This window comes from Macrobrachium nipponense, chromosome 18, assembly GCF_015104395.2.
Source record: "Macrobrachium nipponense isolate FS-2020 chromosome 18, ASM1510439v2, whole genome shotgun sequence".
Lineage (NCBI taxonomy): Eukaryota > Metazoa > Arthropoda > Malacostraca > Decapoda > Palaemonidae > Macrobrachium > Macrobrachium nipponense.
The window spans coordinates 40,061,547-40,087,769 of record NC_087211.1 but is presented as its reverse complement, the minus strand read 5'-3'; the positions used below and the strand labels follow the sequence as shown (position 1 = coordinate 40,087,769).

At 41.1% G+C, this 26,223-nt stretch overlaps 1 protein-coding gene and 1 long non-coding RNA gene across 4 annotated transcripts in view; one reads left to right on the top strand and one right to left on the bottom strand.

The window, feature by feature from the left end:
* Window positions 1–26,223, bottom strand: part of LOC135196998 (protein PHTF2-like) — a gene marked incomplete at its 3' end in the record, with an annotated part of 362,229 nt that overhangs the window by 198,058 nt on the left and 137,948 nt on the right.
* On the top strand, window positions 17,322–19,920 carry LOC135196744 (uncharacterized). The gene is made up of 3 exons (XR_010310445.1): window positions 17,322–17,363; window positions 18,069–18,186; window positions 19,625–19,920. It is a non-coding gene; the product is annotated as an uncharacterized LOC135196744 (long non-coding RNA).

The window sequence follows — 26,223 nt, the reverse complement described above, 5'->3', positions numbered from 1 at the left end:
GCTCTTGGGTGTAGTGCTTTGTGTATTGTCATTTGTTTTTCCTGGTTTTCTGATCTATGCTGCGGAGTTCTGCCTTCGTCCATTCCACTATTCCTGCGCTGTATCTGATTACTGGCCAACTGCCCATGTGTTTATGGCTTTTATTCATATTTCCGGCGTTGAGTTTGACTTGAGTATCGCCTTGAGTCTCTGCATATATTCTTTCCTGATCGTGTCCTTCATCTCTTGGTGTTTTATATCTCCTCCTTCCATTATTCCCAGGTATTTTGTATCCTGTCTCATCTATGTGTTTGATGTTGCTCCCATCTGGTAGCTTTATCCCTTCAGTTCTCGTTACTTTGCCTTTTGTATGTTGGACTAAGGCGCATTTTCTATTCCAAACTCCATCCTGATGTCCCCAGATACAATCCTTACAGTCTGGATTAGGGTATCTATTCCTTGATGCTCTTACCATACAGCTTGATGTCGTCCATGAACATCAGATGGTTAATTTTGTTGCCTCTTTTCTTGAGTTGGTACCCGGCATCCATCTTCTGTAGTACTTTTGTCATGGGAATCATGGCTACTACGAAGAGTAGTGGGGACAGTGAGTCGCCCTGGAAGATCCCTCTCCTGATATTAACCTCTGCTAGTCTTATTCCAGAGCTTGTAAGTATTGTATTCCAGTTGCGCATTGTATTTTTGAGGAAGCTGATGGTATTTTCCTCTGCCCCATATATTTTCAGGCATTCTATTAGCCATGTGTGTGGTATCATGTCGAAGGCTTTCTTATAGTCTATGCATGCCATGCTTAGGTTGGTTTTCCTTCTCCTACTGTTCTTCATTACCATTTTGTTTATCAGGAGCTGGTCTTTTGTGCCCCTACACTTCCTTCTGCAGCCTTTCTGTTGGTGGGGGATGGTGTTTGTCTCCTCTAGGTAATTGTATAGCCTTTCACTGATGATACCTGTTAGTAACTTCCACAACATTATTGGTAGGCAGGTGATAGGCCTGTAGTTACTGGCTATATTTCCCTTACTCTTGTCTTTTTGTACTAAGGATGTTCTTCATGTGGTCATCCATTTGGGTGCATGGTGATTTGAGATACAATGCTGGAGTTGTTCTGCTATTTCGTGGGTGTAGGGCCTTGAAGTTTTTTGAGCCAGTATCCATGGACTTCATCGGGACCTGGGGCTTTCCAGTTTGGCATTTTCTTTAGTTGGTGTCTGACTGTGTCTGTCGTGATGTCGGTGAATCTTTGTTTTATTCTCCATGTTTCTTTCTTCCTTGACTTCCTGGAGCCATGTTGCATGTTTATTGTGTGATACCGGATTACTCCATATGTTTTCCCAGAGTCTCTTACTTGGTTCGGCTTCAGGAATTTCTGGGTGGTTGTCTTCCCCTCTTAGTTGGCGGTATAGTTATCCCCCCCCCCCCCCCCCCCCCCCCCCCCCCCCCCCCCCCCCCCCCCCCCCCCCCCCCCCCCCCCCCCCCCCCCCCCCCCCCCCCCCCCCGTCTTTTCTGGTTGGTTACCGAATAGTTTGTTCTGGTTGGTATCCCTTATTCCTGTTCATGTACCGTTGGATCTTGTGTGCTTTGGTCTTAAGCCTCTGTTTTACATCTTCTATTGTTGTTAGTCCCCTCTCTTGTACTTTGTATTTCTCGTTGAGTTCCTCCCTTGTTTTCTCGCTTCTTAGCCTTTTTTCTGCCATCTCTTTCAGTTTACTCAAGTCAGATCTCATCACCATGATTTGCTTTTCCAGCGCCTTTTCCAAGGAGGTTGCTGTGTTTTGGTTTCTGTTGGGTTGTTGTGACGGTGGTGTTGGTGTTCGAATCCCATCAGTTCTGCTACTAATCTTGCTCCTGCATATGTCAAGTTATTTGTTTCTGTGATACTGGTGGTGTGTATTAGGCCCATTATTTCATTGACCTCACTTGTTTTCTCCCTTAATTTCTTGGTGTTTTGTAGGCTTTCATGGAGGGGATCTTTGTTCTCTCTGTATCTGGCTCCATCCATTATCTAATCTTTCTACCCATTCCGTCCTCTCTGTTACTTCGTCGGTGTTTCTTCGTGTGCTCGTTGTTTGATACCTCATCCTCCCTGTCGTCTTCTGTGGCATCGTCTCTCAGTTCGTCTTCGTGTAATTCGTTGTCGTGTGGATATTTCCCTTTCCAGTTCTTCTCTTTCTGTTGGGGAGAGCCAGTTCTTTTTCTTTTATGTTCCTTACTTGGTCTGCCAGCCTCTGCTCTGTTTGGGGGGTGTTTATTCCTCTCATTCCAGATGTTGGCCAATCTTCTTCTATATCCTCTCTCCGTCGGGTTGCTTCTGATGTAGCATCTCCATATTTCCTTATTTTCTTCTCTTGTCCATTTCTTCCTTTTGCCTCTGTAGCTCCAATCTCAGGCTGTTGATTACTGTCGTTGTGGTGATCAGTTGCTGGATGACGACCTCCAAGTACCTGACCGTCTTCCCCTACAATTGGGTTGAATACCTGGTTGCCGGACGAAGCTCCTCTGTTGCCAGAGGTTCCATTTACGTCGTTGTCGTTTATTCCTTCATTTCTTTCCATCATTGCTGAGTTTTGCTATTTAACCCATAGCTGGGACCCTACCCCATCAGGGATATTATTATTATTATTATTATTATTATTATTATTTGAAAATATAATAAACACGAGCATCTACCATAAAATTCTCTCATCTCAGTAAGAAAGAGGAATTATCCTTACAAGTTTAAAATGGAAAGGTCATTTTCATCTCTTTTAAAATACAACCATTATGAATTTTGTAATTACAGTTTATTATTATTATTATTATTATTATTATTATTATTATTATTATTATTATTATTATTATTATTATTATTGTATGCTGGAAACAGACCTTCTTTCAAACATGTTTTATTAAAAATAATGGCAGAATTCACAGAATTGACTTTGTACAATATTCTTTCAATTCTCCTTATGATTTGCTTTTCTGGCACGTTGGTATTATAAAGCAGCTGTCCAATGTTCATCGTGCTGTAGGTCGTCAACGGTAATTTCGGGCGGGCTGGTGTTATCAAAAGCAAACTGGTTATCAGGGACAGGCTGGGGTCGTCAACAGGTATACAGGTGCGTTTCGTGGTCGGGAACAGGCCATAGTCGTCAGGGGTCTATCCGGTATTCTTGTTATTTCTTCTTTTCTGGTTTTTAAAAGGCGTCTATGTTTCGGCCACCTCGTTTGGCCATCTTCGGGACGGGATCGCTGAGTGCAATGGTCTGTATCAGATGTATCAGGCTATTTATTGCATTCGGTTGGCTTGAAGAAACGGGTACCTCACTTTTTATTGGGCAATACCTGTGACGTCACGAGCGATGTCATCAGGGGGCCCGTTGCTGGTTGGCTGTCCTCTTCGTGGGCGGAGCCTCATCCTTATTGGTGATGGTGGAAGGTCCCCTCGAAGGGCGTGCTACCAGGTCGTCCTAAGGGCGAGAGCTTGAGCTGCGATCACCCTCAGGGTTACTAGGGACGTCCTCAGGATGAGAGCTAACGCTTCTATCATCCTCAGGATCCCTCTGGTGCGATGGTCGTTGTGGGGCGGTGTCTGGTGCTCTCCTGACGGCGGTGGGGAGGAGGAAGGTCTCCTGTGTGATGTTCAAACTGGGCTTCTCCTCCCGATGTGCAGCGACTTCTAAGAATTCTCTAAAACATGAAAACCCTTAGCTTCTCGTTCAAGCAGGCTTTTCCCCATCGCTCTGTTACACTCTGATTCTGCTTTTTCAAACCTAATTAGAAAATCTCTCATCTTTTCACTTGATTCTTTTCCTATTTTAAAATAATTTTTTGTTTTACTGTAATTTTCCATTAGCGTATCTTTTAGATAAACTTCGTCCAGGTTGGATAGGATTATCTTTGAACCCTAACCTACTTCATGTCTTATGGGGGATCTGTAATGGCAGCAGCCAAAAACCTGGAGCACGGAAAACTGAACACCCAGACACAAGCGCTGGACGAAGGGCCTTGCAGAATTGTAGGGCTCCATAACAATAACAAAGCACACACACAAACATACTACAACAAAATGAAATCACAGTCAAACAAAGCAACCGGCTTGGGAGGAGAGCAAAATCGAGTACTCTCCAAGGCGGTCATGCGGTCACGAGGTTCCAAGTGCCTGGTCAGTGACCAACATCCACCTTGTATACGCATGAGTTGCCAGATGCCACAGATTCCTTGTTTTACAATCTTTGATTGTTTTTCAACGGTTTCCAGCTGGCACTAGAAGATTATTCTTAAGACCTCAGGTTGTTAGGTATGAAAATACAAATTGATTAAAAATATGTCATTTCATCACTTATCTATTCCTCCTGTTACCTCCTATTGCTTTTCCTTTTAAGCTATTCTTATCTCTATCCCCAGATATTTCACTTCTCCACACACCACAAGCCAATCTTCAACTTGTCCTCTCCATCCTTTATACTTTCCATGTATCCCAATAATTTTGGACAATCCCTTGCTCCATCTTATCTCCCATTGTTCACTTTTGGATCCGGCCATCTTTACGCAACCATGCTCTGCCCCAATTGAATATTTTCCTAGCCTAATCTTTCATATAAGTAACAATCATACAATCTACCCACTGTTCATGTTCCTAGGTCCCCAGTGCAATCCAGCTTAAGACTAAATAACAATTACAGCCAGACTTACAATCCACAAATACCTATATGAAAGTGAGCTCTCATATCTAACAGCAGAACAGATCAGCCTCGCTGGTTCATCTACCAGTGTTTGTTTATCTTTTGCACACCAAGCCGCCACCATCTTGTTTATGACGTCACAACTTCAATAGATTCCCAAGACAGCCTATAAAATTAAACATGTTTCTCATACATTGAACAATCCCCACACTTCAACAATGCAGAAAACAAAAACAAAAAACAAAACAATACTGACCAAACTCTAAAACTGATATATGTAATCAGTAACCTGCTGCTTTCAGTTCGTGATGTGCCAGTTGCCCTTTTGATAGACCAGATTGTATGAGAAGGAGAGAGAGCTACTAGTCTTGTGTTGAGCGCAAGATCTCGTCTTAAGCAATCTCAGCTTTGAATGTTGATTGGATTGACTTTTGAAGAAATACTGCTTCCTCCCAGCCTTCTCCTACCTCCTCTGACTATTCTTGGAACAGTGGAGATAGGCTTCTGGCATCAACTGCCCTCCAACTGGAAATTTTAAACCCGACCCCATTCACACCACTTACTTGATTCTGTGGAATGTTCTTACTGGTGTGCCATGTGTGGCTTCATTTTCTTGGTCCAAGCAGATGATCTCCATATCCCAATTGTTTTTACTTGAGGTAGTGTTGCACAAAAGTTTATCAGCTTTCCTTGAGGGAATTTCTACCTACAAAATTCTGTATGCCCTTCCCAAGCCTTCCTCTCTAGAGATGATCACCACTGTTCCCTCCATTTTCTGCCCCAAGCAAGAACTGTGGATGCTCTTAGTACTGAGACAATTACGACTGATATCTTACTGACAGTGATAGAGGCAAATTTAAAGCAGGTAACCCTTCCTTTTCTTGTGAGTGACTCGCTTCATTCAGAATCTCATTCAGTACTTGGATAATTCCAAGGAGAGCTCTGGAAACGCAGTGCCCAGGGATAGTGATTCTTCTCTGGATTTGGGGCATCATGCTCACCCTTACTCAGCTGTAGCCTTTGACCAGCTTGCTCTTGGCAATTCGAGCTCATGAATTTGTTCAAAGTTCTTTTCATTCCATTTCTTTATCTTGTTTCTTTTTGTAATTTGTCCTTGCTTACCCTGCTTGTCTAAGATAGGAAAAGGAAATGGTCCTTGCTGCCAGTGATTCATTCAGCACCTGCTCCATGGACTGGAAACTGTTGATTTTCAGCTCTCCACACTGAGGACCCAGAGAATTCTTTGTTTTAAATGACTGAATACTCTTCAGAATTTTTGCACCTTTTTAGATAATTTCAAGGGCTTTCAAGAAGGCACAGTTTTACTTTTCCAGAGATCAGGTGGTTCTATTTGAGATGACAAGGGATGAAGATCTGGATGTATTGTTAGCCCTACAGAATAAATTATCCTTTTCAGAAGTGTTTGACAGTCTGTGGTATTTTCAAGTTGGAATGACCTATCACGCCTTTGAGGGAAGCACTGGCTGCTGAATTGGCTTAGGATTCAACTTCCGTCTTGTAAAGCCAGTCTCTGTCATCCTTGCTGATGTTAAATTGTTAATGAAAGGGAGATCAGCTACAAATGTCTGAGTTTTAGGTCATCAACAGATATTAAAAACATAATTCTGTGACTGTGTGGACCCATTCTTATTCTTGGAAAGCCAAGGTAAAGAAGTGGATGAGAAATTCACTTGAGTAGTCTTGCATTCTGTGATCTTCACCATCAGCGTCTCTTCGTCATCCATCAATTTGCTAGCATGTTTTGCTAGGGAGGAGATGATTGACCAGTCCTACTCTAGTGGTCAGATGGTCTAGATCTCCAAGCACTTATTGTAGATGACCCTTTCCAACTACCCCAATAGGATGATTTCAGCAAGGAGATGGCAGTCCCCCCAGTTGGCTGGAAAAAGTTGGATTGCCTGCAGTGAAGTTTGGGTAAAGACAGAAGGAAGGGAAGGTGTTGTGCCTTCCATGACAGTTCTTCCATTAGTCGGGCTTATCTTTAGAAATTGTAGGGGTTATGGCTGGATATGAGAATAGAGCCTTATTAATGGATGTTCCTTTCTGGAGACAAGTTCCCCACTTGTGTCATGGTCAGTGGACTTCAGATTATATAGCTACAACTCTGAGAATTTTCAGAATGTGGATGACAAGATAGGGTCAGTGGTTTGGAAGTATGCAATCAAGAAGGTGAAGGACAGAGCGCTACGGTTCTACAATCACGTTTCTGGTGGTCCTGAGGGCAAGTTGATAGCTTGGTAGGCAAGTTTGTTTATCAGAACCCCATCAGGATGAAGACTGGAGTTGGGGGGAATTCCTACTTCCTTAGATTTAAAGTATGCTACCTTTATGGCCCCATACACCCATCCCTCATCAAGGAAGTATCTTCTCTACTTCGGAAAGAGTTTTTAAGAACTGTGGACTATATTTTGGCTTTTCTTTCTCCACAGGATGTTGATGATAGAAATACAAAAAAATATGATCTCTTACTAACTCAAAAAAGTTGGTCTTAGAGCATATAGTAGTGTGATACGTAGATAGCAATTCAGCTCATGTTGGCATACTATGTCTGTAGGTGTAACCTTGGATGTCAGTGCACTTTTAATGGCAGATGCTTGGAGTTACCAAACCACATCACTAGCTTGTACCTTAGAAATGTAAAATATAAATCATTCTAGGATATTTTTTAAGGACCATTTGTAGCAGTGGGACAGGTAGCGTCTGCACCATTTGAGGACTAGCTGACATTTTGTTATCCAAATTTTCATTGAAAATCTTTATATGAATTTTCATCTTAAAGGACTATTCAGGTTTTCATTTTGGGCATAACTAAGGACCTATGCTTCCTGGGTCATGGCCGCTGTCTCGCATGAATGGTAATTGCTTAATCCTTTCTGGAATCATAAGGAGGATTACTTATTAACAAAGAGTTTCCCTACAGTCACATTCACTCAGTTCTTAGAGATTCAGTGGTTCAGTTTTTGGTTTAGATAATTAGAATCAATTTCATAATGACCTCAGTTAAGGGAACATTTATCATCTGAATAATACTACAGGCAGTCCCCTGGTTATTAGCGGCCTCAGTTATTGGCCATCCAGTTTTATGGGGTTTGTCTAGTGCCGATAATTGCCGTAAATCGCTGATTTCCAGTTATCGGTGGCAGTAATAAAGTGGTATTGGCGCCGAAAATTGTTGATTTTCGGTTATTGGTAATTTTTGCTTATCTTCAAGCCGTCAGAACGAAACCCCAGCTGATACCTGTATGTGACTTCCTATGAAAATGAAGATAAAATTTTTCTGGGCTCAGTTCGTGTCGCTTCGTGAAATAATCCTTTAGTTCATTATTTCTAGGTAAATGATACTAACATTATACCAGAGAAAAAAATAAAATTCAGGAGGATGTCTGAATAACTGACTCTCTCACCCTATATAAAAAGAGGGTGTCGGTATGGAGCTGGGGCGAGTGAGACCACTACCACGAACCTCTTGTCATTTAGAATTCTCCTTCATCAAAATCCCCCTCCTGAGAGAGCTGATACACAGTCGGAGTCAGCAACTACTACTACTACGCTACCCACCACGCCCGACTGCAGCGCTCTGGTTGGCCATCCGTTTTGTTAGCGAACTTGGATACACACGTGCTACTTTTGCTCTGTGATTTTCGTGTGCTTTTTTGGTTTATAACCTTCACTATGGAATTAGCAGCTATCGCCGCAGCTAAGTTAAGTACCCCGAAAGGTTTTACACTAGTTTTTTGTCAGCCAGGAACTATTTTTACCATTTTTTAGGTCCGATAATAGTCACCTGGTCTGGCGCATGGCGGCCTTGCCGGCTCGCCTCATGTTCGGTTAGATACTTCGGTCCCCCATACCGTGGTATCTATCCAGTGTATTTATTACCTTTATATGTGGGTTTATCACGTGGTACACAAGTTCCCACACATTTTATTGCTTTACATCGTACTATTCGGAAATCCGTTGCCTGTGCCTTAGATTAGCATTCATGCATGCATGTCCCTTGGTCTAGGTGTTTGGGCGTGTGAGTGATTACTATTCATTATGTCTCTTCTAGTCCAGCCATCCTGGCCGTTGCCCTCCGTTTTACGTGTCAGCTAAGGCCAGCTCCTGAGCAGTTTGCTTGTTTCCCTTCGGGGAAATTAGCCTACTTCTCCTGGACGTCCCCTTTCTCTCTCACTCGTGATTTCCCTTTCTCTCTTTATTACGATGTATTTATCATTTTAGGGGTTGCATATTAAGGGCGATCGTTTGGCCTAGGTAGTTTTGTGCATTATCGCCTTGTGGACTAACATCCATGCTCTCGTGGTGGCAGCTTGGACCTAGGCTATGTTTTGTTGCATTATCGGGACCTCATGGTCCACCTGCGCTCAAAGCGCGTCGAGCCCACTGATCGCCCTAGTCCCAGTACCCTTCCCCTCCTCCCACGTGGAGGGGGGTCTGTCCTCGCTCGCTCACGGTCGCTATAGCGACCATCCGAGCACCACTCCCCTCCTCCCCCCTTTTAGGGGGGTCACAGGAGTTATGGACTTAAGGGAGTACTGCTGGACCGTCCATGTTCTCTGTGAGCTTCGGGGAGTTCCGGTGTGATCGGGGGGGTTGGCACCACCCCCTCTGCCCGCATCAGTCCTTCTCCGGCGTTCCTTTTGCACGATTCCTCTTCCCCCCCCTCTTTCCTAGTTATAGCTGACTCCGCCAGCTATTGAAGGGGAAGGGGGATCGGTCGGTCCTACATGCTTTCCCCATTGTGTATCAGTAGTCCCTCGTCGTCTTTGACGGAGCGCCTGCTTGCTATCCGAACGCCCGGTGGTTGACGGAGGGGTGTTACGACGGAGCTCCACACTCCAAATTATTTTTATTTAATTAATTTTATTTATAATAGTTTTAAATTATGGGTAATCCTCTCTCGTTCTCCGGCGTGTCGTACTCCTCCTTGAAACTCAACTATAGGTGTACGAAAGGTATCTGGTTTATCTAAATTCTCCTCTCCGGCATACACCGGAAAATTCAACCAGTTTACCGGGTCCCATGGACTCTCCCACACGGATTTCAGGGGAGGAGGGGAGGATTATGCCCAAAAATTTATGCTACTCCTGTATGCATCATAAGTGGTCCTGATAGTGTATAACGATGATACTTGTGTATCTATCCACTTACAGGCTACCAACTGTCAGGAGGCCGGGTGTAACGCCGTCCTCCAGGACCCCTGCGGGCACGAGGTCTGTCGCTCGCACACTCCCTGTGCCGTCTGCCACAAGGACTTGATCGTGTGGCACCACGAAGCCTGCTCCATCTGTTACGAGCTGGTGGAACAGTTTTTGGACGGAGTAAGTATATACCGGCGTAGGTATATTCTTTTCTGGTATATACTATCACATGAATTTGTTAATACTGCTATATAGTTCTAACAGTTTCAAATGTTAATCTTTCGTCCTCGGGGCTTCGTTGTAAGGACTACAATGACCCTCTTTTTCAGGCTGCCACCGTTAAGGACGCCGCGTCGGCTACCCTGAGAGCCTGGGTAGGTGGCTTCGGCAAGAATGCGCCGAAGGGGCAGCCATATATCTTGGATAAGATATGGCTGTTAGGATCTTCCCAGGTAAGTCGACTGGGTATGTCGACCCCGCCGCGGCAGCTCAACGATCGCCGCCATTCAGCAATAGGTGGAGCAGGCCCTGATGGAAGGGGGAGGCCAGGACATCTCGGCAGACGTCGCGACGCTGGACCTCAATGTAGAGCCAATGACGGTAGGTGGAGGTGAGTTGTTGGTTGAGGTAGGTTTATTGGGCGCCCAAGGGCTTCCCTTGGACGCTTCTGGATCTTCTTCTCCTATCCCTTCCTCTGCTTCTTTCCAAGGCTTTACGGAATCAGAGATTCCAGCTAAGACGCCTACTGCCTCAATAGTCCCCAAGGTAAAGGGGCAAAAGAGAGCAGAAGACCCTGGAGAGGACGGTTCGTCGTCTTCCTCTTCTCATAAGTCTCCGGCTCACCATCCCGGAGCAGGGAAAGCGAAGACCTCTTCTTCGCATTCGAAAGGGTCAAGAGGTAAGTCCTCTAAAGAGAAGGTCCGCCCGCTCCCGCCGAGCCAGTACTCCTCTTCCTACCCAGAGCTCCTCTGGTGACCCCTGTTGAGGCCAGTCCTGTTGGCCCCTTTGATCCTGTCGCTTTCACGGCAGGGGTCATGCAACAGGTGGGGGACATGGTCGGTTCAATGATGAATACCAGATTCGATCAAATGATCGCCCAGATCTCCACCTCGTTGACTCGGTCCGGTCAGTCGATTCAGAATATTTCTGATCGTCTGACGGACCAGGAGAATCGGCTGGTAGGGCTGAGCTAAGCTCCTCCTGCCGTTCTTCCCGTAGCAGGCGCCGGAGTTGCCTTGTTGCCTGACTACAACACCCTTCCCGCCTTCACTTATGAGCAATCCTTGGAGGGTAGCAGCCTTTGCTCCCTTCAAGGATGGTATGATCTCCATCCCGGACTATGGAACTCGTCGTATCGAGGACTTTGAGTTCCATCCCGCTGGCCTGCAACCACCTTTCATGGGATATGCTAGGCTAACAGGAAGCAGCTCTGAACAGGGAAGACAAGATCCCTAAGGAGACTGTTTTGTACAGTCGCGAACAGGCTCAGAGGGAATGGGTACGATGCCTGGAAGACTGGAATTGTACCAATACCAAGCTCCAGGCATTTAAGAGCCCTTTCACGATCTTTGCTACGGAGGAGGAGGCACCACTCCCCTTCAACAACAAAGATAGCTGAGGTTACCATCCAGGCTGCCATGAAGGATGTGCAAAAAAAGTTCCTCTCCTCAGCTTAGGGAATCAGACCCGACGTTCCCCACTCTTCCCAGCCTTTGGGGAAACTTTGGGAAGACCTTCCAGCAAACATTCACGGTAGGAAAACTCAAGCCGGACTGTGCCATTGATCAGTTCAGGAGAGACTTCCCAGGCTGCCGAGGATAACCTTATCCAAGCCGAATTTGAGGCAAGGACTAGGTTAGGAAGAACTTTGAATGCCTTGGTGATGACAGAGGTTGCCGCCCTGACTTACGGTTCGGAGCCTCTGTTCAAGCTCCTGGCAAAGGCACAAACACAGACTGTACAGTCGGACCTGTACGAGTTTGTGGTGGCGAGACGGAACTGCAGGAAACATGTCCTGCAGGAAGCTACAATTCGGCACGAGCCGAACAAGCTGCTATCGTCTACCATATGGGGGGGCTGACCTCTTCCCAGAATCAGCTGTAAATGAAGTGCAGCATGAGGCGACCAGGCTTAACCAAAGCCTCAGGGCTCGCTGGGGCCTTTCCAGTAAGAGGAAACCTGAGAATCCTCCTGCTGGCGCCAAAAAGCTGAAAAAGACCAGGAAGTTCCCGTCCTTCCAAAAACAGCAGCAGCAACATTTTGTACAGGCAGTCCCGGTCTCTCAACCCTTGCAACCGGCAGCTGCGAAAGGTCAGAATCAGCCCATCCTCCTGTTGACTCCCCAAAGCCAGCCCTCGACCTCCTACGCTGTTTCCCCTGCTTTCAATCCCGTATTTGAAAGCCAAGCATTTCAAGCCATTAATAGGTTTGGAAGGGGAAGCAGGGCTAGGGGTGCATTTCGTCAGAGGGGTGGCGGAAGGGCAACCAACAGAGGGAAACACTTCCGTGGAGGGCGCGGAGCACGCCTGCACAACAACAGTGAGATCTCTCAGGTAGGAGGGAGGCTGTTCCTCTTCCGTCACAGGTGGGGGATTCAGCAATTGGGCACAGAGCATTGTGTCCAAAGGACTGGGGTGGAGTTGATCAAAGGTCCCCCTCCATCCAAATCATTCCTTCAATTACCAACAAAGGAATTGACAGAATATGCAAAAGAGCTCCTTCAGAAAGGGGTAGTGTCAAGAGGCAAACATTTAAAGTTTCAAGGACGCTTATTCAGCATGCCAAAGAAAGGCTCATCAAAAATAAGAATAATCTTAGACTTGTCCCGTCTAACCTTATTCATTCGTTGCGACAAGTTCAAAATGCTGACTATCTCGCAGGTGCGGACCTTACTTACCCCGCGGGGCCGTCACCACCTCTATCGATCTTACAGACGCATACTATCATATCCCAGTCGCGAGACACTTCCGCCCATACCTAGGCTTCAGGTTGGGAGACCAGGCATTCTCTTTCAAAGTGATGCCCTTCGGGCTGAACGTAGCCCCCAGGGTATTCACGAAAATAGCGGAAGCAGTAGTACAACAACTGAGATCACAAGGGATAATGGTAGTAGCATACCTCGACGATTGGCTGATTTGGGCAACAACCGTCGAGGAATGCTCAGAGCCACGGACAAAGTAATCCAATTTTTGGAACATCTAGGGTTCCAAATAAACAAGACAAAGTCCAGGCTCACACCGGAGTCACGTTTTCAGTGGCTCGGCACTCAATGGACCTGACCTCCCACACACTGTCAATTCCATTGGTCAAAAGGAAAGAAATAGCCAAGTCAGTAAGACAATTCCTCAAGTGCAAACGAACGTCAAGGAGAAACCAGGAAAGGATCCTAGGTTCACTCCAGTTTGCGTCAGTAACAGACGTTCTGTTGAAAGCAAAACTGAAAGATATAAATCGAGTTTGGCGCTCAAGAGCAAATGTCAAATCTCATGGGCGGAGACAAAGAACCTGTGGCCAAATCAGTTCCTTTCCAGTTCCCGCCCCCCTCCGGCATTGGTTATCCACACAGACAACCTCTCTAAGAGGGGGGTGGGGGGAGGATATTCCAATTCAAGAAGGTTCAAGGAACTTGGTCATCTCAGTTCTGCCAGCTTCACATAAATGTATTGGAAGCCATGGCAGTATTCCTCACTCTGAAGAGGCTTCTACCAGCAAAGAACTCTCATATAAAGCTGGTTTTGGACAGCGCAGTAGTAGTACACTGCATCAACAGGGGAGGATCCAAATCAAAACATGTGAATCATGTCATGATAGCCATTTTCTCTCTAGCAACCAAGTACAAAATGGCATCTATCCTCCACCCATCTAGCGGGAGTAAGGAACGTGATAGCGGACGCTCTGTCTCGATCAGTTCCTCTAGAATCAGAGTGGTCCCTGGACAAGAACTCATTCCAGTGGATACGCCGGAGTGTTCCATGTCTCCAAGTAGATCTATTCGCATCTCAAGCGAACCACAAGCTCCCTTGCTATGTGGCCCCCAACCTGGACCCTCTGGCCTATGCCATAGACACCATGGTCCATAGATTGGAATCAGTGGGAGAAGATATACATCTTTCCTCCAGTGAATCTTCTATTGAAAGTCTGGAACAAAAACTCAGGACATTCAAGGGACAAGTAGCTCTAGTAGCCCCGGATTGGCCCAAGAGCAACTGGTATCCTCTGCTTCTGGAATTGGGTCTCCGACCTCGACGGATCCCCAATCCCAAACATCTCAGTCAGTACAAATGAGGACTGTGTTCGCTTCCTCAGGAATTCTCAAACCCTAACTTTATGGATTTCATGAAGTTTGCGGCTAAAGAGATGCAAATATTGATCCTCAGAACATTCTTTTCTTAGAATCAGATAAGAGAGAATCAACTTTAAGACAGTATGATGTTGCTGTAAGAAGTTAGCAAATTTCCTGAAGGAAACAAACACCAGAACCATGACAGTCAACCTGGCTATATCCTTTTCAGATCTTTATTCGAAAAAGGATTAGCAGCTAGTATGTTACCACTAATATGTCAGCTTTAAAGAAAATCTTTCAGTTGGTTTTAAAATAGACTTAAAAGACTCCTACTTTACGTCTATTCCTAAAGCCTGTGCTAGGCTTCAGACCTTCTGAAACGGCCTAGTTCAGTTTCATGGTTCTTGAATGACGTTCTCAAACTGGCTTCAGACACTGACAAACGTTCTACCTATATAATGCTACTGAGGAAAACTCTATTCTTACTAAGTTTGGCGGCCTCAGGAGCCAGAATATCAGAACTGTCGGCCCTTTCCAGAGATGTTGGACATGTAGAATTCCTCCCCTCAGGAGAAGTCTTACTATCTCCAGATCGTAGTTTTTTGGCAAAGAATGAGGACCCCTTAATGAGGTGGGCCCCTTGGAAGGTCATCCCTCTTCCACAAGACCCTTCTCTTTGTCCGGTGACGACCTTACGAGCCTTTCTGTCCAGGACATCCTGTAGATCCTCAGGCAACAAATCCTTTACTTCATTAAACAAGCTAATCCTGACTCATTCCCCAAAGCCCATGACATCAGGGCAGTAGCCACCTCCATTAATATTTCCAGCATATGAACTTTGGATGACTTATAGAAATATACAGGCTGGAAATGGCCGACAGTTTTTAAAGCGTCATTATTTAAAATCCTTGGAATCTTTAAAAATTTCCAGCAGTAGCAGCGGTAAACATAGATTTCCCCTGTCACTGCCTCAGTAGTCGTAGTCGAAGATCCAGATCTCCTTTCTACCTGCCTCAACTAACAATGCACCTAAACCTTACCGTTATGCTCATTGGGTCCTTCAGCCTTAGCTGCTTAAAAGGCTACATATAGTGGTGTGTCCCTTATTTTTTTTGCTAGGGGCACCCCACAAACTATAAATGTATATATGGAATTTTTTGTAACTAATCGGTGTTGCTCCCCTTATTTTTATGCTAGGAAGTACACCAACATATAATTGAGATGCTGTTTGTGATTTAAATATATAAGTTTCGGTGAGTGTTCTCTCCTTTTGTACTTTTTTATTGAACCTCACTTGTATTAGATATAAGGTTAACTGTATATAATTTGTTTCATTAGTTTAAGTTACTTTATTTCATGGATAAACTTGTAAGCTCTCAATCAGATTATATTTACTCCTTTTTACTTCTTTTGTTTCATTGAGACCTTTCTCTTTTTTACTTTTCCAATCTTGTGCTAATTCTCTGGTACTATTTCACGAAGCGACACGAACTGAGCCCAGAAAAGGGATTTTGACGAAGGAAAAATCTATTTCTGGGCAAGGGTTTATGTCGCCCAGTGAAATCCTCCCCTGTTCCCCGCCCTGCAGCCCAAGATTGCCATCTAACTACAAGGATGGCCACCAGAGGCGCTGCAGTCGGCGTGGTGGGTAGCGTAGTAGTAGTAGTTGATGGACTCCGACTGTGTATCAGCTCTCTCAGGAGGGGGATTTTGATGAAGGAGGATTCTAAATGACAAGAGATTAGTGGTAGTGGTCTCACTCGCCCCAGCTCCATACCGACACCCTCTTTTTATTTAAGGTGAGCTAGTCAGTTACTCTGACATCCTCCTGAATTTATTTTTTCTCTGGTATAATGTTAGTATCATTTACCTAGAAATAATGAACTTAAGGATTATTTTCACTGGGGCGACACGAAAAACCCATGCCAGAAATAGATTTTTCCTTCATCAAAATCCCTTTTTTATTTAAGGTATCAATTACTTGACCCCCATTTTTTGAATGCAGGTACTATTTAACCATATTATGATGTATAGAAAAAAGAAGGTTACAATTAATTGAGATGGATTATTATCAGTAGTATAAGGTGACATAACAAGACACTCCCATAGTCACATTTGTAGATTTCCATTGCATCTGTCGTAATATTATAAACCTAGTATTTGTGAATGTTGACTATACTTCTTTAACCAGTTACATTTTGAAAGAAGAGTTTATAGAATAATAGTTAGAGAAGAAGATCAAGAGGGAGGCAGAGAATTAGATGGCGAGATAAAAATGAAGGAAGATATGGAGAGAAGAGGTTTGGTGGAGGATGATGCCTTTGATAGAAGGCAGTGGAAAGGTGCATCAGGCAACCGACCTTTTCATGTAGAGATAACGATGGGAAACAAGAAGTTTTGTGGCCATGAAATATAAAGTAAAGACAATTTAAATTGTTAGTGCAGGCAGTCCCTGTTTATTGGTGGGGGTTCCAACAGTGCGATTTTCGGTGCCGGTAAGTACTGAAAATTGCCAATTAATGGTTATCTGTGCCTCTGTTAGGTATGTATCAGCACCAGTACCTGATTACCGGTGCCAATAAGAAGAAAATCGCAGATTTATATTGCTAGACAAGCACCATAAAACCAGATCGCTGATAACCAGTGACTATCTGTAACTTATAAAACCTCAGCCAGTGGGTGTCAAGAAGTTAGTCTATGCATAATAGTACCTATATATATTGGTTGGTATATTCTACTTTTTTATGACAGTTTAAATACACTGAGTGATCATACATTGAGCTAAAAGTGTTGTATCCACATATATTTGATTCTGAATTTATTCGGTTTGCTTTATGTTGTGAAGTATCACATGTACTATATACATTTATGTTTGCCAGTTGGATGTTATGAAGGCACGTGTGATAGCAAAAAAAGGCAAATTCTTTATTGGTGCTGTATGGAAAAAAGGATTAATTGCTTTTCAAATATAGTATACCGATTTTATTGTGAGTTCCATTAACATAATGAATGGATTCATAATGGTTTCCTAATAAAATGACTGCATGTTGTTTTGAACCTCTTTTCAGAATGTCCCAGCATCAGAAGTGTATCTACCGGGAGTTGCTCTTCTTATTTTTGAGTGTAATCCACTTCTCAAATTGTCTGTACAAGAAATAGTGGCTATTCTCATCAACAAATAAAAGCAGGCCAATGGGGGGATGAGGCAGAGTAGGAACAAAATTAGATTAGTACGAAGGAGTAGCTCATTATCAGGGAGAGGTCGGTGGTGTTTGTTCTTTTTAGATATTTGTAGGGGAATATTTGTTTATTGTGTCATGTAGACTATTGTCTAGTCATTGATTGTCGTTTGTTTTTATAATACATGCGGTTGATAACATTCAATTATTTTTATTTATTATGTGTAATGGTTACTAAAAAATGCTGAAAAACCAATATGTATGCTAAGATTATAGATTGCATTTCATATCTTGATTTTGTGGTAAATGTCTAGATGTAAAACAAAATTTCCCTTTGTGGCTTGACCCCTGTATTAAATTTGAAAAACATGTCAGGATCATAGATTGTACTATTTTATATCTTATGGTTACATTAAGTATTGTTAGTCAGCAATAAGTGGTTTGGGCAGTTAAGAGTAGTATAATAGTTATTAGATAGTATGTACCTATTCATTAGTTGCAAGTACTAGTAGTGTGAATAGAATGAAAAGATTTCATAAAATTGAAATGACTACTGACATAAATTAGTAGATTCCTTTCCATGTTTTGTATAAAATGCATGTTATTTGCTAGATTTTATAACCCCAATGTGTTATGACTTCATGAGGGACTTTTTTACTGCTGTTTCTTATTCTTTAATATGGTAGAATCTCATGAAAACCAAAATATTTTTTGTGACTATACTTGTAAACATAGTTTTTTACTTACAATAAAGTGAGAATTGTATACAAAAATCTTCTTTTTGCAGGCAAATGTATATTTTGTAATAATGGCCAACCACCAGATAAATCCAGACCGCACAGTAGTACCACCTCGAAGAAGCACTTAACCGTGCTGAAGAATAAACCCTCTCTCAAAATGTTCAGGTACTCTGTCAGCTAAAGTTATTATGATAAAAATTTTTACCAGTTCCCAAAATATATTTCTGATTTTTCATGCTGTTATTAGTCACAAGATACTAATCTAACTTAAAGACTTTACATATTCTGTTTGCTGAGGAGGTTACATCTTAAGAGAAATAAAAAAAAACCACTGTTGATGCTTAAGGCAAATTTAAGTTATTTGTTCTTAATTCATACAGATTTAAACTTACAAGTAAATAAATATGTAAGAGCTTTTCTTCATTCCTAGTATAGTGCTTTTATCTTTATTTTTGGTGGATGCAGGTAAATAATGAAGGAATGCAAATTGGTATTGTGGATTTATAATATGAAACCAGTTTATTTTATCACATGTTTGAAGTATTCTAGTGTTTCTTACTTTGGACCTGTTATTTTATTCAAAACAAAAACATTTTGGCTATAATTTGGATTTTTTTTTACATTAGTTCTCCTTTTTGATGATAATATTGATACTACATATAATTTTTACATCATATGACTGTCAATTAAATGCAGGCAATTATTTCCTGTACCAAGAGATGTATAAAAAATCAGTATCTGTACAATACTTTCACTCTGAAAGCATCTCTCAGAAAACACAGAAAAAAATGTTCTCTCAGTCCTGTCCTATCAGAGAAATGCATGTTATTGTGAGTATCTTGATCTCATATCTTATTCAGAGTTATGTATGAAAATGTGTTTGTTTTGAATATTTTACTTTCTAAAGTACATTTTGATCATGTACTGCATATTTTAATTGTATTTTATCATATTTTTGAAAATTGTATTTCAGTAATATTTACCAAAACATTCATCTAGCTATAACTTTACTGATGAGGCAGAGAAGAATTTAGCAGTTATACCTGTTTGGGTTGATAGGCTGTCCTTTCCTACCTCTTAACTTGTAGGTAGCTTGATTGAGTTTTTAGTTTTCTAGTTATTTTTTTATTTGCTGCAATTGTGAGATGTTCTCTTTTCAGAGTAGTACCAGTTGCAGGAGTTTCACACATTGTTAATGCCAATATCATCATCTGTGGAGCAGAGGATTAGTACTTGGATAGATTGTTCAGTTTAAAGTATGATGGCCACACTCACTGTGAAGATATACTTTGTTACCAAGTTCATCGACCAGTCCAGTTTCACACTTCAGGATAGTTTTAAATAAAAAGACTCCCGCATGTATACTTTGGAAAAATACAAATACTTTAAAAAATTTAATGGGCAAGAAAAAAAAATTGATGAGAAAACAGAAACTTACCCAAGCTAATTGCAAGTGAGGGTAGACAACAGACAGCCCACCAACCCAACCATGTGTAACTGGGGAAACTCTGTCTTTATTTTACAAGTAAAGTTGTAGCTTGATGAGTGTTTGTCGGTATTAAAATAAATTGTATTATTAAAATTTATATTTTCTTTGTGTCAGATCTCATTCAGAAGAGCCTCGACAGGAAGAAACGTATCCTCTAGAGCCCAGGTCCTCTTCTGAAAAACAATGTTTCTCCAGGTAGCTCCAAAGAGAGACCAAACATCATAATCATTCAGCCCTCTGGTGAGAGAGGGAAACAAGACGAAGCATGGAGTTCATCAGCTCCTACGTCATCAAGTGAAAGGAGCCCTGTGATTAGTCAAGTAAATTCAATTATTGATCCTTTCACTGCCACAAAAGTAGGCAAAAGCGAATTGGATGGCAAGGACATCTCCATGGTGAGTCAAGTCAGTTCATGCAGTGATCTTTTGATGTACAGGGGAAAGCAGAAGTGAAGCAAATAGCAAGTGCAAAAATGTAAATTCAGTCAATTTTGTTCAGAAGAGTTGATGAATGCCATTAAAAAAGCCCGAGATTCATTTATACAACCTGGAGTGATAGTGAGCCATTGTTTAATAGTAAACGTTCTGACCTGGGCAGTGATGTGATTTGCCAGGAGAGCTTCCCGCCCTCAAAGCAGAAGCTTCTCAAGCCTGGTAAAGAACGAGAAAGTGATGGTGAAAGTGGGACTTGGTGGGGATGTAGATGCGCTGGATTCAAATAGTGATGGCTGGAATTTAAGAAAACCAAACAAGTGTGCGAGGTGCTCCAATTTATTCATCCCGGTAAGTAGTTTTTTCCTGCTGCTTTAGATTGATTTTTGTGAGTGATTGCAAGCAAGTAATTATTTTAAAAGGTGCCATGGGTACTATTATCCAGTGGCTTCCCCAGACACCTTCAATCTCTTTGTCATGTGTTCTGTTCCCTTGAGGGTATTACCAGGATTCTAGTTTCTTTCAAGTCATGCTTGATCTGTTGTCACTTTCTGTGACTGACATGACAGAGAAGTTCCTTAGAGAAATCCTTGCATGATCTATCGTGCAGAGTGTTTCTGGTTGGCTGGGCCATTAGTTCTCTTTTGGACAGAGTAGCCAAATCAGCTATACAGTGAATCCTAAGCCCTTGAGGATGGTGTATTTGTAGAACAGGTCATGATTCTGTACCTCAGCTTGGTGATTTATCTATAGGCCAGTATTTCTTAATCCCTTTTGACCTTGTTGTTAGGACATTAAAGACTTTGGACTTAGAAACTCATTAATCCACCACCTGTTTCTCAGCAAAGTTGGTCAGTGGTTTATGTAGGAAATTGACTATGGCAGCTAGAGCAGCAATGACCAACCTTAGTGTGCTGCGACTTTCACACAATTTTGAAAAGTTTTTATCCTACTATTGCTTTCCTCTCCTCTGAAAAGTCTTTTATCCTACTGTTGCTTTTCCTCTGAAAAGTCTTTATCCTACTACTGCTTTCCTCATCTCTGAAAAAGTCTTTATCCTACTACTGCTTCCTCCTCCTCTGAAAAGTCTCTATCCTACTACTGCTTTCCTCTCCTCTGAAAAAAAAGCCTCTTTATCCTACTATTGCTTTCCTCTTGAAAAGTCTTATCCTACTACTGCTTTCCTCATCTCTGAAAAGTCTTTGTCCTACTAACTGCTTTCCTCCCTCTGAAAAGTCTTTATCCTACTACTTACTGCTTTCATGCATACACTGTCAAGGAGACAGTAGTCTTTACCGTGGCCTAGGAAGTTATGTCAGTTTGCATAGGAGCATCGAGATCAAGAGGAAGAAGTCAAAGCTTTAGCTCATATTGAGCTTTCTTCCACTATTTAGGTCTTTTTTGTAGAATTTATGGCAATTGTGGCAGAGCAAAGGATATTCAGGTACAACTCTTCGTTCTGCAGGGAAAAATCCTTCACAATCGTGCACATTGGATTAAGCAGATGTACGTATGATGGTGATATTGAGGGTTTCAGTTTTTTCGACGTGAGATGAAATTAGTTACAAGGAAGTAGAGTATGGATTGCTTGGCTTTAACAGTTGTGTTGTGTGTTTTTATTCTTAGAAGCAACAGAAGGTTTGCACCTAGTCAATGACCTTAGCCTGCTGAATGAGTTCCTGTAGCAGACCCTTTTAATGATACAGTGGGGCATCGTTATCCACGGGGGATAGGGCCCAGAACCCCCCCGTGATAAGTAAATACCCGTGTATCCTGATACCCCCTCAAAAATGCTTAAAACTGCCTACTTTAATAGTTAACCCACCAAGACCACTATTTCCAATGTTTATAACTGCCTTACTTTAGTTAACGAAACACCAAATATGTTTTCAACTATCACCAAAATAAAAACTAAATTCAAGACAGTTTTAAAGTTATGTACAAAATTAGCGCCTTAAAAAATAAATGTAGTATATGTACTATTGTACATATGTAGCCTACTAGCCTAGGGATTACTACAGCTAGAAAGCTACATACGCATGGTGGGCCTCTTTTTTTTTACAAGGAAAAGAGAGGATGAGTGGTAAGAGAACTATCAAAATTATGTAAATCATATGGGTACTCACCAACAATCTATGTTGATAAAAGATGGCGACGATTTTGCAGTGCAATCCAGTAATATAGGTATAACGATAATGCTACCAACAGTATGCAGCGAAAACATCTCTTCCTTCGTCACAACACGTTAATAGTATATTCCACGTAAAAACCTTCATCTGACCTTTAGGCGTCTTTCCCATAAGAGTAAAAGATCAGGGCTTTTGGATGCCACATAATTAACTCGTTTATATGGGTACAATTTAAAGAACGCGCCGCACACCACATTTCATAACAACAACAAACGTGAGTAGGCCAGTGTTGCCAATCTGGGGAATGGCAATTTCTTGCTAGATTTGTGTTCCATAAAAGGCTAAAAAAAATCACATACCGTATATACTCGAATAACGTGCAATCTCCCATATCGTGCGACCCCCAAATTTTCCACCAATAAACAGTGGGTTTTTGTGTGTTTGTCATGTATCTCATGTATCATGCAAGTCATAAGGTTGGTGGTTTAGCCTGCTAATGGCCGAGTCATTCAGATGTGTGCTGATGCTAGTCAATTTACGGTAATTTTCTTATTAATCTTGAGAATTGAATAGAAAATCTCAAGATTAAAAAAAAATCCCAAGATAATAAAAAAAATTGTAAAAAATAACACGCCTTGGAGTCCTTAATCAGTCTCTCTCTCTCTCTCTTCTCTCTCTCTCTCTCTCTCTCTCTCTCTCTCTCTCTCTCTCTCTCTCTCTCTCTCTCTCAGGAATAAAATACGTACGTACTGTAATTTGTCTTTCACCAACAGGTATCAGTAAAGTGTAGACATTGTGTGCGTGTTTAAAAAAATGTGCAGTACACACACATTTCCGATGTTTTTCGGTTTTTTGGAATTTTTCAGATTTCGGAAATGAGAGGTCAGATGCATAATCCAAACAAACACCACTACTGCAGCAAAAACATTTTTTCCCTTTATGTTTTTCATTATTGTTATTTATAATTACAGTTTATTTAAATAAATATTAATATAATACTGTTAAATGAATGTGAGATAATTAAGATCACCTATAATAAATAGTGGGACAATTAATACCATATGTTCACTAATAGGTATTATTTTCAAAACAAACATTCCGTAAAACACAAAAAACATATATGTACATAACAATCAAAAATATAATGTTTTGCTTTTGTTCAACTGTGAATTTTAACAATAAGTATGACTATATAATATATTTCACCATATCGATCTTGAAGTTGAAGAGTCGTAAAATTCTGAGGATGGTCCGGGAAAAAGGATTTGTACTTTGTGATTACGTATCGCTACAAAACACCATGTGGTATTTTCATACCACTATATTGATGACGCATCGCTACGACACACTGGTGTTTTTCATACCACTATACGGTAAAGTTAAAAACATGACATAGAATCGACTTTGCGACTTCGTTCACTTGATATTTTAACGATACAATAACTATCATTTGTACTACTAAAAACCATCTTCACATAAGCAATTTTCGTAAGATATGTGTTGTTGCAAAAGCTAGCTTATACATAAAAGGCTTTTATAATTAAGTCATCTTAGATATACATATGCACCCAAAAAAAAACTCATTGTGGGGAAATTTACTACTGTTTCCTCGGATATTGAAATACTTTAGCATCATTCAAACACTTTAATAATATAATGCATAAATACTAGGCTATACATATTTACATCGTATACAAATACTACATACAGTTATATACACATACTTTTATATACAAAGTTAAACAGTTATATACACATACTTTTATATACAAACGGTCAGTTAGGTATGGACAACAGAACTCGTCTATTTTCAACCATATAAATGAACATAACCATAGAATAAACTGGAATATGTCACGTGTAATTTATAGCAGCAACTGCCGGTACAAGAGTCAAATGATGGAATCGGCCTTAATAAAAGAGAAGCAGGTAATGAACATCTCAAAAGGGGCGTGGATCTCAGATGTCGTCGACAAAGTGTGCATTCAACCAACGCTTAAGAAGATTAAAGGAAGATTATCAGCAGGGGTGACCTAAATTGGCTACTTGTGGACGGATCTCTTGGTATAAATACCACCTTTTCTGTAAACTTTTCATCATTCATATACCTGAAGAGAGAGACAGCAGTCTCTGAAATATAGTACTTTTCTCCTCTACATTTTGGTGTTTTTATGGGCTCCATTTATTAGATGGAATTCTGTTGTTACAGAACATTTTTACCAGTCATATATATATATATATATATATATATATATATATATATATATATATATATACAGTATATATATATCTGTGTGTGTGTGTGTCCTGTGGTGTGTGTGCCTGTGTGTGTGTGTGTGTGTGTGTGTGTATATCTATATCTATATCTATATCTATATATATATATATATTATATATATATATATATATATATATATATATATATATATATATATAAATAGACATATATATACAGGCGGTCCCCCGGGTTTACGACCAGTTTCGGCTTACTGGCGTTCCGAGGTTACGACGCTTTTTCTTAAATATTCAATGGAAAAAATCCATCCTGGGTTACGACGCTTGTTCCGAGGTTACGACGCTGACGCTTCCGACGCTCCGAGTTAACGACGCTTTTAAAAAACGCATACTATGATAAAATCCTTTATAGTTTAGCACAGTATATTAATAAAAATAAGTTTCTGGTTAGATTTACAACAAAAATTTTGAGATTATGATGATTTTCGACACTTTTTATGTTGTATTTTTCTATGTTTTTTAGTGACGCCTCATATGCGGAACTAGTTTCCGAGCGAATGAATACATACTAGTTACATATAAACAGTCCAAAAGCGCAAATAATGAAAAAATCATTGCTTGTTTCCAGTAATAATAACAAAAACGAAGTTTCTGGTTGAGATTACAATGCAAATTCCAAGTATCCAAAGAGAGACATTTATCAGTAATTTGAACAGAGAGAGAGAGAGAGAGAGACGAGATGAGAGAGAGAGAGAGAGAGAGAGAGAGAGAGAGAGAGAGAGAGAGGCGTCTTCCGACGCTCCGAGTTAACGACGCTTTAAAAAAACGGCATACTATGATAAAAATCCTTTATAGTTTAGCACAGTATATTAATAAAAAATAAGTTTCTGGTTAGATTACAACAAAAATTTGGAGATTATGATGATTTTCGACACTTTTTTTTTATGTTGTATTTTCTATGTTTTTTAGTGACGCCTCATATGCGGAAACTAGTTTCCGAGCGAATGAATACATACTAGTTTACATATAACAGTCCAAAAGCGCAAATAATGAAAAAATCATTGCTTGTTTCCAGTAATAATAACAAAAACGAAGTTTTCTGGTTAGATTACAACGCAAATTCCAAGTATCCACCAAAGAGAGACATTATCCAGTAATTTGATCAGAGAGAGAGAGAGAGAGAGAGAGAGAGAGAGAGAGAGAGGCGTCTTCCGACGCTCCGAGTTAAGGACAGAGAAGTGTTCGTTTCGTTAAACGGCCTCTGATCATGCCAGTAAATGTTTTGTTGATACTAATAATATAAGCCTATTTAAAGATACGTTTACTTTAATAGTCTATATGATACGTAAATAGTAATCAACTGTTCTTGTAGCCCTCAATATTTGGCAAAAATCGAAGTATCCAAAGAGAGACATATCCAGTACGTAATTTGATCAGAGAGAGAGAGAGAGAGAGAGACGCTTTGGCAACAATGGTCTCGGGGGTTTTTATAGCTTCCTTCTGCTTGATGATCGTGGATATTGTAGAAGAATTTCGACCATACTCGTTTGCCAAATCGACGATACGAACGCCACGTTCATGCTTTGCTATAATTTCATGTTTTGCTTCCATCGAAATCATTTTCTTGGGTTTTTTTCTTTTCTTATCACTGCTTTGTCTTTAGCTTTGAGACCCATGGTTAATAATAAAATAGACAAAATAACACGAAAAATAGGCGCAAATACAACGAACTAAACAACGACGTGTTAACATGCAGCACCAACAAACAAAACAGACTGAACGCCATTTATCGGTCGCCTATACACTAACACTCATCGCAAAAAAAAAATCGTATCTCAAATATTTCGTTGTATATCAAAGCTTGTATTTTCGCAAATTTTCTGTTATATCTCAAAACATTCGTATATTAGGGCAATCG